A 16941-nucleotide genomic window follows, 5' to 3' on the forward strand; every position below is an offset into this window, starting at 1 on the left:
TAAAATTTTCCAATCAAGGATAGAAAAGGGAGGAATAAGCAAAGTTGAAAACTCTATGCCATTCTAATTCCATTCGTGTCATAATTTGTCGGTTTTGTTTAGCACGAATAATATGATTTTTCTGAGCTCTAAAACTCACAACACAACCATCCCTACCATCTACCTACCATCTACCCTCCAACCTTCTTCCTCTTCATTCCCTACTCACTATGGAGGCTACGATACGAATGATATCGTTCTGTAAGTTTTTCTTATGGGTTGATGGGTCGTCTTTTGTTTTGAGAATTTATAATTAAATTTTCGAAAAATTGATTTCCAATTGGTTCTAGACATAGCTTCTTCAGCCCAAGTAGTTTATTACTAAATTAGTGTTTTTATTTTTTTTTTTTAATTTTTGAAGAGAGGGAAAGATTCTGTCTCGTATTGGAATCGTTTCCTTTGACTTTGTATCTAAATTTATATTCTTTATGTATCTATATTGTTGGGGTCGTAGATATTTCGTGTCAAATAAAGATGCTCATTTGATTGCTGTTGTTTTGTGGTATTAGTGGTGGTGGTGGTTTTGATTTCGCAGTTTGATTTGCCCAATTGATTTTGATTTGTTTAGTTTCTGAAGCACATTATATCTTGATTAGTTGTTCAAGGTTTCATAAGAACTTCTTCTTTTTTTGTTTTGTGATTGTTTAGGCAGAGAATTGAGGAAAATTAATTGATGACAATTATATCAGTTGGGGGAATCGATGGGACTGTATCGTTAAGTTAGATTTCTGTTGTTTTATTTTTATTGAACTTATGATTGATTGCATTTTTAAGAATTGAACCATATTTGGGGAGTAAATTTGTCAATTTTTGGAGAAGTTTCAAATAAAAATAAAATACAAAAATGTGTAACTTTTAGAGTAATAACATTTGAAGAAGGTATTGAAAAATTATAATAGTTCTACTTCGAAGATTGTTAAATAAAACTTAATTGATTCAGTAAGCAAGTGCTAAGTTTAAAAAATATGTTAAACTCAAATAGTTGCATATTATTGATGATCATTTCAACAATTGATTAAATACAACAGTGAAATGAGCCATTCATTTAATTACTTTGCAAGAAGTCCACTAACTAGAAAAAATGTCAAGACCTTTTTTAAAATCTATTGAAATTCCTGTAACTCTAAATAGATTCTTAGGACATAAAATGAAGTGGGAGAAAATTGACCCCTTTCTAATTGTCAGGAAAATATAAAAAGCTAAAATTGACACAGGTATTGTATCGTTTCATAAAGCTTTACTCAAAAAACAAGTTGTTTCGAAAACTGACATTTAAGTGTTTTTAATTAGTCTAATGCACATGGAACTGATAGATCTTTTTCTTATGTTCGGAAATGTTTTACGTATGTAAATATCACTGTGTGAAACTATTATGAAGAAAAGAGGCTGGGATGCTATCTACACTGATAATTTCTAATCCCGTCTGTCGATGTGCTTTGCTTAAAAGTTGCTAGGTTTTCGTGTTGGGTTTAAAAAGCTGTCAGTTGAATTATTCTTAAACATTTTAAAATTACCAACAATATTTTTCATATAAAGAAATTTTTGAGTTTGAAAGTCTAGTTTTGTTACAAAGATTTTTAGTCGAAAACAAATTTTTACCAATTTTAGTAGCATTTCTTAAATTTTTACAAATTGTATGAATGAAATTAATTTGAGAGATATCAAGAACCGAGTATCAATTTTTACCAAATTTGCGTAGGTAGGTACTATTTTTTATAGATTTTATTTTTTTAATAAAAACGGACTGTTGTTTTTTTATAAAAAAAATTATTGAATATCGAAAATAATATTTTTAACTTTTGAAAAAGCTATTTCAGTCGAAAATCAATTTTTACGAACTTTTATTAATTTTTTTTTTAGTTTTTATTTTTTGTAACAAAAAACTGTCAATTCGATTTTTCTCAAAATTTACCGAATGTTGACAACAATATTTAAAAAAAAAATAAAAGTAGTTTAAAGCCAATATCTCAAATTTTTGAAAGATATTTTGGGCGAAAATCAATTTTTACCAACTTCTATTAATTTTTTTGTTTAGGTTTTATTTTTTTGTAAGAAACCTGTCAATTCGTTTTTCTCAATTTTTTTCAGAATGTTGAAAACAATATTTCTTTTAAGATAAAATAAGTTTATAGACAGGATCTCAAATTTTTTAAAAAGATATTTAAGCCGAAATTCAATTTTTGCAAACTTTGAGTAATTTTTTTGTTTAGGTTTTTATTTTTTATTAAAAAAACTGTCAATTTGATTTTTCTCAAAATTTTATCAGATGTTTAAAACGTTATTTTTCGTTCCACGAATTTTTTTGGAAATGAAACCATTTTGTTTTCGTAAATTTTTCTAGATGACACATTTTATTCAGTTTTTTCGATTTATAAAAAAACTGTTAATTGGATTTTTTTTACAAAAATATACCGTTTTGGTATCACGTATCACAATATATAATATAAAATTGGATTCATGTCTCTAGCGTCATTGGTTCGTGAGATATTTAGGGTTAACTACAAAAAAAATCGGCTCCCGGAAATTACGCCAGAATTTTTTGTGAAAAAAACACCAGAAAATTCTTCATACAAAATTCTGGCTTTTTTTCCTAGGAAAAAATCCCAAATTTTTCTGGCAAAATTTCGGAATTTCAGGCATTTTTTCCTAAAAAATTTCTGGCGTTTTTTTCCCTTTACAGAAATGGAAAAAAGGCAAACAAAATATTTGGGAAAAAAGTCAGAAATAAAATTTCTGGCGTTTTTTCCTTTTCATGTTTAGGAAAAAACGCCAGAAAACTGTATTTTGTATAAATTGTTGTAATAAATAAACAGTTTTACTTTTTGCATGGAACGTTTCTAAGCAATTAGAACGACTTTTGTAGGCCATATTACATCTTGCTTTAATTACACTGATCTGCAAGGTTTTAGACAATGAAATTATATTTTTTAGAAGGCTACCGACTCCAAAATCATTCAATTACTTTAGGTTTCTGAGATACCACTTTTTAAAATTAACTTAAAAAATAGTAAATCATACATTTTTAAAATCAATAATAACTTTCTTCAAAATTTCTAAGTTTCATAAAATTTTCCTAAATTCTTATAAGGACTGGAAGAAAAGCTGAAACATTGCTAGAAACCTTCTCAGCCAAAACTATTAAAAAATATTTTAAATCAGGCTATCACATAAGCATTTTGAAAAGGAAATCCTGAAAATATATAAACATTGATAAAAACATAATTTTTTTCAAAAATTTGAACTTTGATTCGAAATAAACACTTAAAAATTAACCTTAAAATATATTTTTCAAAATCATGAAAATATTAGATTTAAAACATTTAGAATTAAGAATCAATCGAAGACACGTTTATTAGTCATCTTATTATTGATGCGAGTTTTCGAAATCACTATAAAATGCCATGTTTTACATACGAGTTTTAAAAACAGCGTTTTGGCTTTTTAAAAATGTTGAAAGTGGCATATTTCAAAAATCTGATTTCATAGAGAAATTATAAGAATGAACATTTTTAGGGCAGACAAAAACTTTGTATTCTAAAATGAAATTAATAAAAGTGATGTGAAAATGTAAAACCACTTTGGAACTCCTTCTCCACATGAAGCACATATTTTTATTAAGTTTCACTTTTAAGCATTAAGAAATATTTTTCTAGATGACACATTTTATTCAGTTTTTTCGATTTATAAAAAAACTGTTAATTGGATTTTTTTTACAAAAATATACCGTTTTGGTATCACGTATCACAATATATAATATAAAATTGGATTCATGTCTCTAGCGTCATTGGTTCGTGAGATATTTAGGGTTAACTACAAAAAAAATCGGCTCCCGGAAATTACGCCAGAATTTTTTGTGAAAAAAACACCAGAAAATTCTTCATACAAAATTCTGGCTTTTTTTCCTAGGAAAAAATCCCAAATTTTTCTGGCAAAATTTCGGAATTTCAGGCATTTTTTCCTAAAAAATTTCTGGCGTTTTTTTCCCTTTACAGAAATGGAAAAAAGGCAAACAAAATATTTGGGAAAAAAGTCAGAAATAAAATTTCTGGCGTTTTTTCCTTTTCATGTTTAGGAAAAAACGCCAGAAAACTGTATTTTGTATAAATTGTTGTAATAAATAAACAGTTTTACTTTTTGCATGGAACGTTTCTAAGCAATTAGAACGACTTTTGTAGGCCATATTACATCTTGCTTTAATTACACTGATCTGCAAGGTTTTAGACAATGAAATTATATTTTTTAGAAGGCTACCGACTCCAAAATCATTCAATTACTTTAGGTTTCTGAGATACCACTTTTTAAAATTAACTTAAAAAATAGTAAATCATACATTTTTAAAATCAATAATAACTTTCTTCAAAATTTCTAAGTTTCATAAAATTTTCCTAAATTCTTATAAGGACTGGAAGAAAAGCTGAAACATTGCTAGAAACCTTCTCAGCCAAAACTATTAAAAAATATTTAAAATCAGGCTATCACATAAGCATTTTGAAAAGGAAATCCTGAAAATATATAAACATTGATAAAAACATAATTTTTTTTCAAAAATTTGAACTTTGATTCGAAATAAACACTTAAAAATTAACCCTAAAGTATATTTTTCAAAATCATGAAAATATTAGATTTAAAACATTTAGAATTAAGAATCAATCGAAAACACGTTTATTAGTCATCTTATTATTGATGCGAGTTTTCGAAATCACTATAAATGTCATGTTTTACATACGAGGCTTAAAAACACCGTTTTGGCTTTTTAAAAATGTTGAAAGTGGCATATTTCAAAAATCTGATTTCATAGAGAAATTATAAGAATGAACATTTTTAGGGCAGACAAAAACTTTGTATTCTAAAATGAAATTATTAAAAGTGATGTGAAAATGTAAAACCACTTTTGAACTTATTTTCCACATGAAGCATATATTTTTATTAAGTTTCACTTTAAACATTGAGAAACATTTCATTCAAAAAGTTGCCTACAAACACTTCTTATCTTACCCTATACTTTACCTTAACCCACCAAGGTTGAGTGTAAACTATGTTTATGTAGCACTTTTGAAGAAGCATCCAACAAAAAGGATACGGTAGGTAACCAATCTTTCCACAAACCAGACCACACTACACCAACTGAAGAGAGTGAAAAAAAGTCCTTCCCTTGTCCGACATGTCTTCTTTTTTTTTCTTTCTTCAAGTGGAATCCCATACCATATCCGTTGCGTCTTTTAAAGCTATAGGTACTCTCATAAACAAGTTACTTTGCCGCTTTTGTATCTCTAAATACCTGACTTATTTGGTAATTTTGTGTCTATAAGCTTTGTAGTCCGCTTGTCTCAGTCTCTCTGTTCACATTGTGCAACATCAATTCACAAGAAAAAAAAAATGAAAACGCGCCGCAGGCAAATTGAAACTTTCAATTTTTTTTACCTACCTATCTGCCTTATGCCTGATACTTGAAGCTTGATTCTTGTACAATGTAAATACCTCTTTCTGTCACGCGGCAACCATATTTGGGAAGGACAACAATTTTGTATTGCCAAAGATGAGATAAAATGGAAGATGATGGTGATGATCATGATGACCATGATGATGAAACTCTTCCTCCAGAAATGGTTGTTAAAAAAAAAAATTACTTCGATTCCATTTTCAAGATAACATGGAGGATGATATTCCTTCCATTAAGCAACCTCGCTCCTGGCTATAAATATTTTCTCTCAACACTTTTATTTTTGTGTTGTCTTCAATCTTGAAGAAAAAGAAAATTATTTTTTTGTTGTAATAATACTTTAAAACAATTTCTCAAGGATTGTTTTTCATCTTTTTTGTTATTTAATACTTTAGTGTTCGCCCGACAGCCTTGATCCAAATTTTAAAAAGACACTTTTTTCCAACTTTTTTTTTTGGTGTCTGTATTTCGAAGATTTCAAACTTCTCTATCTTGAAAGTGTCTTAATAAATCCAATTGAATTGACGAAGACATGGGAAAGGGAAACTTGATTCCAAATGAATTCGATTTAATGTATAGAGACACAAAAAGACTTATGGACATACGAGTAAGGCAGTCGGCAAAGAAGATGCATATCAATGACTTACGACTTACGAGACAAACTGACAGCTGGCTTATCAGTAGCTTCCTTGATAGTGAGCGATGTTGTTTTAGAAAACACTTGAAATAGTTTTTTTAATTTCAAATCTTTATCGTCTTCTCATATCTCTATCTCGAATATTTGTGTGGACTTTGTCGAGAACTCTTATAACATATTCAATGTTATTTCTACGTTCTTCAATCTGGGTTCTTCTGATTCATTTATTATTCTCAATGTCTTTATAATGCGAGGGAAGTTTTCTCAAGAGAGAAGGAAAACTTCTTCCATCATCATCATCATCTTTTCCAAGTATTTATACACGATACGAGCTTTTTTTTAAGGATTGTACATTTTGTTACAGAAATTCGGTCATAATACAAGTTGGTATAGTTTTGTAGATAGTTTGTAGTTTAGTGTAGTTTTGTCCGTGGACTAGTTTATTTTCTACGACGGTGGTGGTTTTGAAGAGTTCTATATTTTGCTTCTTTTAAGTGTCAAGTGAGAATATTGAAAGTGATTTAATGTTTTTGTTAAATATTTTATTTCGAAACTTAGAAAACGAAGTGGATTTTAAAGTGAAATTATGTAAGTTTTGTCGCATGATGGAAATGCTGAGTGACAATCATTTTATGGGACAAAATGATATAAAGTAGAAAAGTATAATAAAACACGCGACAGTCTTTTTAATGCCACAGGTATGAAGGTAGTAAAAGGGGATTTTATTTAAAGAAGACATTGTAGAGATTTGCTTTTGATGTAAATAACTTCGAGGCTTATTTGAATACAATTTTTTTTTTTCTTGGGCTTACATTTTATTTCTTCCATCAGGCTTCCTTTTATACTTTCTGATTTTATTTGCAAAAAAGGAAACAGATTAGTGTTGAGAATATAATCTAGGATTATTAAAAATTGTAACCGACGGAAATGGTGAAGCCAGAAAGCAGAACAGACAGATTTTTTTCATTTTTAACAATTTTTTCTTCTAAATTTGATCACGTATTTCTGATATTGATGTTTGAAAATCAATTTTTATGGTCTTTATGTAAAATATCGATTTGCAAGAAAACATAACACAATTTAGAAGAAAAAATTGATGAAACTACAAATCTTGTTAGAAGACTTTGTTTTTTCTTTTCCTAATTTTTGCGATGAATCTTCATTTGTTTCTAAAACGCAAATAAAATAGTTATTGGAAATACTGAAATTGATTAATCAATCCTGAGAGAAGATATTAAATCATCAATGGATTTTCAGGAGCAACAAATGAGAAAATAGAGAATTTATTCAGTTTTCAAAGTTACATGTTTCGAACCGAAAAAACCTGCAGAACTCACAATGCAAAATCGTATATAGATGTATTGGTTGTGGAAAGCTAATCATTCCATTCAATATGTAAGGGATTTTGTAATAGGAGTCTTCATTGTGAATATCCAGTTATTTCGGCAGTTTTCACTTTTGAAGGTATTAACTTTTTGACATTTTACAGGCAAAAACTACGTTATTGCTAAATATGAAAGTATACACGCTTTCAAAACGCATTATAAATAAATAAATTAGGTGGCTTAGCAGTCCGTTGAGAACTAGGGCATAGGGACTTACAGCTCTCAACCATTGCGAGTACTGTTTTGTCAGGGATGAAGCCGAACTTTTCAAGACAGGAATTACTCTTGAAGAGTTTGTCAATTCCTTGCAAGAGGCAGTACCCATGAAAAAACCTTTAGATGACACAAGCAGGGATAGAACCCAAGACCTCTGGCATGACAGTCCAACGAACTAAACATCTTGCCACGGGTACTTCAAACGCATTGGAATTGTTAAAATCTATTATAAAAATGATGAGTATTTTGCAGCCATAATTCACAAAACTTACTTACTATTGGCTCATCGTGAAGCTCCGAAATAGTAGACACAATTCAGTTATTGGGACAAGTTGAGAATATTGATTCTACAGACGGAAGTGTAAACGTAAAGCCAGATTTGTCGAATCCAGGTCAATCTTCAGAATATGGTATTCAACTGACGACATTGCATCGTATTTTTCATAGAAACTTAGGTCTTAAGGCTTTTACAATTCCGTTAAGGCAAGAACTTCTTTTTATAATAAGCGCACACTCAGGGGGATATTACTACACTTATTATGCAGACACAGTGTGAGCTTTAGGATAGGGAGAGAGGGTTTGAAAGGAGTTGTTGAATCACATTGGTTTTTAATTCCTGAATATTGGAATGACTGGGAAAGGTGGTGTGTGTACTCGATAGTATAGCAGACAGACTTAAGTCGTTTAATAGCTTGATGGTAAATTTACTCCTTAGTTTATTCAAATGCATCAAAATTATTCGGATTTTAATCTAAAACGCGTCTTCAGTGATAATGCCCTTTTTCATTTGGTAGGCTCTGTTCAAAAGCTGAATAATCATATTCAAGATTGTACCTTAGCTATTCGAGTTACTGAGTTATGATTAATGATTTTTTAAGACCAGAATTGAAATATATTGTCCGGTTCTTCTTTCCATACAGGCAACTGAGAAATTCCAATTCCTTGAACATTTTGTTTTTTAAAGAGGTGATTTCAATTGGCCACGATTTATGATATCTTGAGACTTTTTCTTTGTTAAAAAAGATGGAATGGTTAATGGTGTACCTTCGTCTTTACAATAAAACAAAATAAAAACATTTATCGATATGTCTTTAAATTACTCGTGTTTTTTAGTATCAATATAAACACTCTTAGTGGAAGACCCTGTATATCCATCATTATCAAAGTTCAAACAAAACTCAATCAATTTACTTAACTTAAGTAAATTTCTGGTAAATGCAATCCAATTAGTATTGAAAAAAAATATCATTTACTCATTACAACATTTCCGAAAAAGTCAAACATCTTTCTCAAAACGAATACTAAGGAAGATGAGGACTGTTCGATTTAATTCTAGATAATATGTTCAACAATCCTAGTTGTCATTTTGTTAAAGAATTTAAAAAAAATAAACTTGCTTGGCAACTTAAACATATTATCACCCCAAAACTTAGACTCATTTTTTTGTATTTTCTCAATCAAAGTTTTAATAAAGGATATTTTACCTCCAAACGTCCATATTACTTTAAAAAAAATATCATATACTCCTTTAAACATTTCGAAAAAGTCGAACATCTTTCGTAAACGAATTCTTAGGAGGATGAGGACTATTCGATGTAATTCTAGGCTATATGTTCAACAATCCTAATGATCATTTAGTTAAAGAATTTAAAAAACTTGAACTTGCTTTGCAACTTAAATATAATAAGACCCCAAAACTTAGACTTCTTTTTTTCTTTAATTTTCTAAAAAACAATTTGCTATTTATTTTAGATATAATCCATTGGAAATCCAAGTTTTAAAAAGGATATATTTTACCTCCAAACGTCCATATTAGTTGAAAAAAATATCATTTACTCATTACAACATTTCGAAAAAGTCAAACATCTTTCGTAAACGAATTCTTAGGAGGATGAGGACTATTCGATTTAATTCTAGGCTATATGTTCAACAATCCTAGTGGTCATTTAGTTAAAGAATTTAAAAAACTAAGACTTGCTTAGCAACTTAAATATAATAAGACCCCGAAACTTAGACTTTTTTTTTCTTTAATTTTCTATAAAACAATTGATATTTATTTTAGATATAAACCATCGAGAATCAAAGTTTTTATAAGTGTGCTTTTTCTTTTTCTTAACTTAAAACTAAAATTCATAGACAACTTTTTTATTAACACGTCATTTATCTCTCTAGAGTACTCTCTACAATATTTCTACATTAAAAGAAAAACAAAAAAAAACTAACCAAAACTATTTCAAAAAGAAAACATATTTTCTCATTAGGGATTACACACCTTATCGAGCACAATTCTCTATGAAATAAAAGTAAGGTACTTTTTTCTTTATAACAACTGTAGGTAGTCCTTCCATATAATAGAGCAATAAAATAGAAGAACACAACGACCAAAAAAACCTCCTACTCCAAAATGAATAAATTTCACCCCTAAGGCTTAGGGTAGGTATAAACTCACATAAGGTCATCTCATCATCATCGTACACATAACTACAAAAACTCTACGTACATTATAGAAAAAAAGAAAAAACAAAAATGCCACCAGGAGCAACATTAGCACAAGGTATACTATAGCCACTTCATAGCTCAACACAGCTCCATGTTCCCAAGAGAATTCCAAAGCACAAAAAATCAATATTAGACTTTTTTTTCAAACTTTTTCTATTTGCCGATTTGCTGACTTCGGGTGCTTCTTTCTCTGTTATTTGAACTTTATTTCTCTGTTTTGCTACACAATTTCATGTGAAAAACGTGGTGGCAGGAATTATAGGGTAAGTATATGTTCTATAGATACTTCGTATCGTATCCTTGTAGTTTCATCCATAAATTTATTTTGCAATTTGAAACACGAAACACACGAACTGGATTCAGAAAAGTAGAGAGCTGCACACAAGGGGCTTAAAATTTTTATTTTTATCAGAATTTATTTACCGGATGTACATTTCGCCATCAGCGCCATTTTTTAAAGAAAAAGTTCAAAAACATAAGACCAAATAAATTGATTTCCAACAAAAAATGTGTTAGACCGTTTTTGTTTTTTGAAATTTTTTAACTCACTCTCGACTTGTGTTCGAATTTTATTCGTATCTCTCTCGTATCGTTTCGAAAACGGAACTAAAACTTTGACCATCAAACAAAACCTATTTACAACCTCGAGAAATTGTTTTGAGGTGAGGTGAGGTAATGTTCAACCAAGAGGGGGAGAACATAGCTAATAATTGGTTCTTTGTGTCAGACAGAAACTATTAAAAATGTAAATTTTTTGTTGTCATCGTCAGTAAACAGAGGGCGTTAAAGTGACTCTAACTAAAAAGGTGACGACATCGACAGTTTCGTACGAAACACAAGTGAATCAAAAAATTGTACTTAAATTGAACTTATATCTCATGATGGCGATGCATTAGAAGAGATTAAGCGATAAACCCCCTCGTGACATACATTTCTGTAGTCCTCCCCTCTCTTTTATTTTTTAGACGAAACAATGATTTTTAACTCATGAGGGCTCGAGAGTTCATCATCAACAGCAGCAGCAGTAGCAGAAGCAGAATTATCATATTGTGAATGCTCAATTGCTAATTAATGCGGAAATTTCCAATGAAAACTCTCCTCACATTCTAAGTACAAAATTTATATTTTCAATGAACTTATAGTATTGAAATTTCGGTCTGGGATTGGGATTGTTATACTTTTTTTTTGAGCTCTCCTCCACTAATTGCCACCGGACATTTTCATTAAAAAAGAAAAAAGCAAGAATGAAAAATGAAATGCGCTCTGGGAATGATGATGAAAAGATTGAATTGGTAAATGTGGTTCGTTGAGGGGCAGAAGCAGAGCCAGAGAGGTTAAAAGGGGCAGCTATCTGCAGGATGGGCAGCAGTTAGATCTTTTATTTATTTTCCGGTAAAACCCCTTGAGATATTATGTAGGTAACTTTTAACTTTTTCCATTGTTTTATTTTTGTTCTTTCCTCATTACCACTTCACTTTAACCATATAGATTCCAGATGCACAATCATCGTCATCACCATTCTCATCTTCATCATTATCTTCGTCCAGAAAAAAGAAGATATGCACATGGGATTCGCAGAAACGGTCCATGTGGCAGAAATTTATACATTTCCTGTCTCTCTTCATCATATCTTTCTATCTCCCTTATTATGGTGTATTTTGTTGGTTTTCAAAACCCACCATGATGAAAATTGTTGTTTTTTAATGTTTGGTGATTTTGCGCTGAGTGAAGATCTTTTCTCCGGAAATCGCATCTCGTTACAGGAGACAATTCCGGTTGGGTTTTCATTTCTTTTTTCAGTTTTGTTTGTAATTTTTGTGGACATTTTGGAATTTTTGCTACAACACCGTTAACCTAGTTACGCAACAATGGAGATGTAAAATTGAGCGACACAGGTTTTGTCTGAATGAGTTCTTCTTTTTTTTATTTTCATCGAAGAACATCAACGACACAACAGAAACAGACTCAATTCTTGGCAAGATTCCAAGTGAAGCATCAGCAACAAACATGCACATTTTTGCTTTAGTTGAAGGCTCTTCTTAAGTTCTGGGTTTTTTAGTATAGGAAAAGGCGGGGATGTTATGGATTTTAAAAAGAAGATACAAATATTCATTCTGAATACTGAATAAAACAAAGGACTAATTTTAGTTGGTAGTTTGGGGTGAATAAACTTTCAGTATTTCTTCGAAAATTTCACAAATGTACACTACGAGTCGAGAGGGAATGGTACACAAAGCGATGAGAATTTTTTCCTGAAACCATTTTGCTTGTGAAGTGAACAAATTACTTTTTCGCTCAGTATTAGCGGGATTTTAACTTTTTCAGAATTAAAAGAGATGATAAAAGAAGCACTTTTTGAGAAGCTGTCACCTTTTCAAAATTTGATAAGTAAAAACTTCGAGAGAGATTGAAATAGAAAATCATATTTTATTTTTTACGTGTGAAATATTTATTACTTTATAATTCAACATCTTTTATTTCCAACGAAATTGAATTAATGTCAAATCGACAGCCTTGTCAGGCTTTTAACAAAATAATACATTTGTGTGTTCTTACATTTAAAAGTTAACAATTTCAATATTTCACAAAACATTAGCTCTGATGGAAAATTAAGACCGGAGAATGAAAAACAATGTATTTCACTTGAATTCCTTTACAATTATTTTGCTATTTTTGGTCTTCGAATTATCAATGGAACGGCGGATAAGGAAGGCGAGTTTACTTTTGTCGGCAATCAGGGTAGTTCGATAATTGACTACAGCCTTATTAGTGGTAATTGGAACGACCGAATAATGGAGTTCAAAGTTGAAAATGTTCCCTTTTCAGATCACTTTCCATTAGTTGTGACTTGTGGACTTTCGATGGCAACTGAGGACTCAAACCCTATGAGACTCATACCAAAACTTAGGAGCAACCAAAAAAATAGAGTTCAATACCAAATAAATCTTTACAATTCCCTCCAAAGTTATCAGCAATATAACCGAAGTCAGTTAGAAGAGGTCATGACAGCATCATATTCGAGAACGTTGTGTAGTATTAGGAAAGCTCACGATAGCTTTATAGCGCCCTGGTTTGATCTAGTGTGTAAAATGGCCAGATCGTCGCTCAAGTCATGAGCACTTTAGAAGACAATATCTTTAAGCAAACACCTACTAAAAGACCTTGTTTTTCCAAAAGAAAACAAAATACTTTGAGACAGAAGATGGACGGTTATCAAATTGTATGAACTCGAAGGACTTTTGGAAGTTGGTGAACAATTTGAATGGTAAAACCTTTAAAACCATTCCAAGAAGTAGATGCAGCAATGAAAAAAATTAAGGGTGGAAAAGCGGGAGGCTCCAATGGGATACCAGCAGAATTTTTAAGTATGGAACCGTTGAGTTAGTAAGTAAGCTTACTGCAGTTTACAACGAAGTGTTGGAAACAGGTATGATTCCTCAAGAATTGTCTGTTGTATGTTCTGAAAAGCATTTCATTTGTAAGAAGAAGGAAGAAGTTATACGCGTTTTTCGTGGATTTTAAGTCTGCATTTGACACGGTGAATAGGCAACCTCTTTTCGATAAGCTCTTTGCTATGGGAATGTCGTTACAATTTGGAATAGTCCTGCAAAGCCTATATATGCATACTTATGCAGCAGTTTGGAATGGTACAGAAAGTTCGGATTGGTTTAGAACTGAATCAGGTGTTTGACAAGGTTGTACGACGAGTCCAAGCCTATTCGCTCTATTTATCGAAGACTTAGTCGATTTCTTACCTGCTGGTATCGAACACGCGGGAGAATTCATTAAAGCACTCTCTTTTACGGATGATATTGTGGTCCTCGCGTCATCTCCAGAATCACTACAGCTTATGATAAACCGGATTTTTGAGTACTGTAAAATATGGAACCTAATAGTAAACATGGAAAAGTCCAAGATCATGATTTTCAAGAACGGACGAGGTAGAAACTGCCTTAATGAAAAATGGAACTACAATGGTGAAAATATAGGAATTGTCAAAGAGTTCAAATACCTTGGAGTGATTTTGACAAAAATTTAGATATGGAAACGTATCTGAGAGAAAAGCTTACAAGTGCAAAAGCCGCCATCAGCGCATCTTGGAGTAGGTGTTTCTCAAACAGAAATATGGCACACAGCAGTAAGTACACTGTTTTTAAGGCAATAGCAGAATCAATCTTATTCTATGCAGGTCAAGTGTGGGGAGCGAAGCAATAAGATGTGGAAAAAGTGTTACGCTTCTACGTTAGAAGGATCTTCCGGCTGCCACCAAATACGCCGAACTATATAGTTATGTTGGAAACGGGACTGCAGCCACTCGTATGAACACTTCGAATACGAATACCGGTTACCGAAGATAGTGGCACTTCAAACTATTCAAAAGAGGTCGGGATGGTATGCAAAATGGATGAAACTTGCTAGGAAGAGTGACATCAATGGAAAGAATCACTGTACCACCTAATTGCAAAAGTGGAGTGGAAGCAGAGGATTTACCAATATTATGCTCCTTAAGTAATCTACAAGTGAGAGAAGATGTATTTCACTTCATGCGTAAATGTCTAATTCTTAAAGAAATCAGGAGAAATGTTATTGGAATGGGTTTTTTGAACGAAAATGAAATTGTATCATTGTTGAACGAAGTCGACGTTAAAAAAAACTGGCTTTATAACTTTTTTTTTAAATATAAATAAAACAGGTTCCATCATTTTTCACTCTTTCAATTTGAAAATTTGTTTTTGTAAATCTATATCTTCAAAGTGTAAATAAACAATCGAAATGTAAGAAACATGGTATGATATTTTTCACTACATGTGAAATTGTAAAAATGGAATACGTTCCACATTGTTTTGTAATTTCATGTGAAAAAATTTGACATTTTGTTTTTAAGTTTACTTTTTACTAACTTAAATATAAGATGTAAAACGGCTTACTATTATTTATTTTCATACTACGCTTAAAGCTTTTTGAAGCTTTTTCCCTCGTGAAATAGAAATTAAATATGATCTACATCTTCTAAGTATTTAATACATATTTCTTTATATTTGGTATTCAAAAAAAAAGCTAAAAAATTAACTATCTAGTAAATTAGAACCTTGTGAAAAAAAATGTCTTCGTTGTGAAAAAATAAGCACGACCCAAAATAATATCTGAAGACCATTTTTGTATTATATAACTTTTCATTAACTTGAATATATAATGTAAAGGGGTTAAAATTACATATTTTGGTTTTATGCACACAGCTCTTAAAGCTTTTTCCTCGTGAAATGAAAATTTAATAAGATCCACATGTTCCCATTTATTCACTCAATTCATTATTACTTTGTGTAAAACAATATATCTAAGTTTTAAGAAGTGGCATTTGAGAAAAAGTTATAGTTATGATTAAATGTGTTAGCTGTGGAATGTAAGATTGAATATTCACTTTGGCTATTGTATTTGAAGCGTTAAATGAGGAAAATTTTCAAAATTTCAATCAAATAAGATCTCAAGAAGACAAACAAATAGATCAAGTGAAAATGTTCAGAAAAACCACCATTTCAAAGTGAATATTTTCTTCTTTTTTTTTTTCAAAACTACGTTAAAAATGTACATAAAATTAAATGTTTTAGGTAATATGAAAACGTTTTTCACTCATGGTTGTAGGAACTGAAATAAAATATATTTCATGGGATACTTGTGAAAAGTACCGTTATTTTTCATTATATTCAAATGCAGAATTCCTACGATTCACATCTTTTCACACCATTGGTAACTTTTTTTCACTCGTGAAATTCACGTACAAAATAATGAAAATTGTGGAATGTATTCTTTCGTGAAATTTACATAAGAAAGTATGAAACATGTGGAATATATTTTCTTTCCATTTCATGATGAAAATTTAAATATCTTAACATCAGCTGTGATCTATAAATTTGAGTGGTTTACAAATTTTTGTTTCATCTTAATGAGATGCTGCGCCCTAAATAGAATGTGTGGGCATAATCCCCACCTGTATTGAAAAAACACAAAAAGAATGTGTTTTATTCTTTCATTTCTTTTTGGAACACACACACTACGTCATACTAATTTTGAATTCCAAAAATAAAAATACCTTCAACAGTTTTCAGGGTTAAGGATGCGTGTAGCGTATATTTCGCAGGCGAGGCGACTCGGCTGCTTATACAACGCAACATCCAAAAGTCAATGAGAGTCGAGCCAAGTCGTCATCGACTTTTTTTGGATGCCTCTAAAATAGAGGAAGCATTCTTATGCGATGTTTTTCGTTGTAGACATTGGCATTTTGGCCAACGAAAAGTTAAAACGAAGGGGGAATTGCCAAGGAACTGGGTGTTAAGAGAGAAGGGTGACAAAAAAGGGACCACCATTTATAAACCATGGCGTACTTCCTTTCCATGTGCTCTGTTCACTTCTCCATCTTCATCTTTTATTTTTGTATTTTTGGCTGGCTGGTTGGTTGGTTGAATGCAAAAAGGAAAAATAATAAGCCATGAAAAACCAAAAAAAAAAATCTTACAAAGCGGTCGGCTAATTTTAGATACATTTGCCATGTCCTCCGCATTTATATGTTATGAGTCTTATGACCATGTGACAACGGCACTGAAAGTAATGAGGTTTTCGTTTTCTACAAACGAACGTTTTACCCTCGAACCATGTTTAAGGATGTGAGCTGTGGTGGTTATACTCGTAAAGGGTGTGCGATTATGTACGATGATGGTTCTGAAATGATG

The 16941-nt window shown here is 31.1% G+C and overlaps 1 protein-coding gene across 14 annotated transcripts in view; it reads right to left on the reverse strand.

The window, feature by feature from the left end:
• The window catches only part of LOC129951746 (septin-7), a 191103-nt gene that overhangs the window by 116888 nt on the left and 57274 nt on the right, over nucleotides 1-16941 (reverse strand). The window contains exon 1 of one of the 14 annotated variants that reach the window (XM_056064058.1): nucleotides 10640-10779. The exons of the other annotated variants lie outside the window; for them this stretch is intronic. The gene's annotated coding sequence lies outside the window, so the exon portion shown is untranslated. Of the gene's footprint in view, nucleotides 1-10639; nucleotides 10780-16941 lie in introns of those variants that run through there. 14 annotated transcript variants of the gene reach the window in all.

Source organism: Eupeodes corollae, chromosome 3 (assembly GCF_945859685.1).
Source record: "Eupeodes corollae chromosome 3, idEupCoro1.1, whole genome shotgun sequence".
NCBI classification, from domain to species: Eukaryota; Metazoa; Arthropoda; class Insecta; order Diptera; family Syrphidae; genus Eupeodes; species Eupeodes corollae.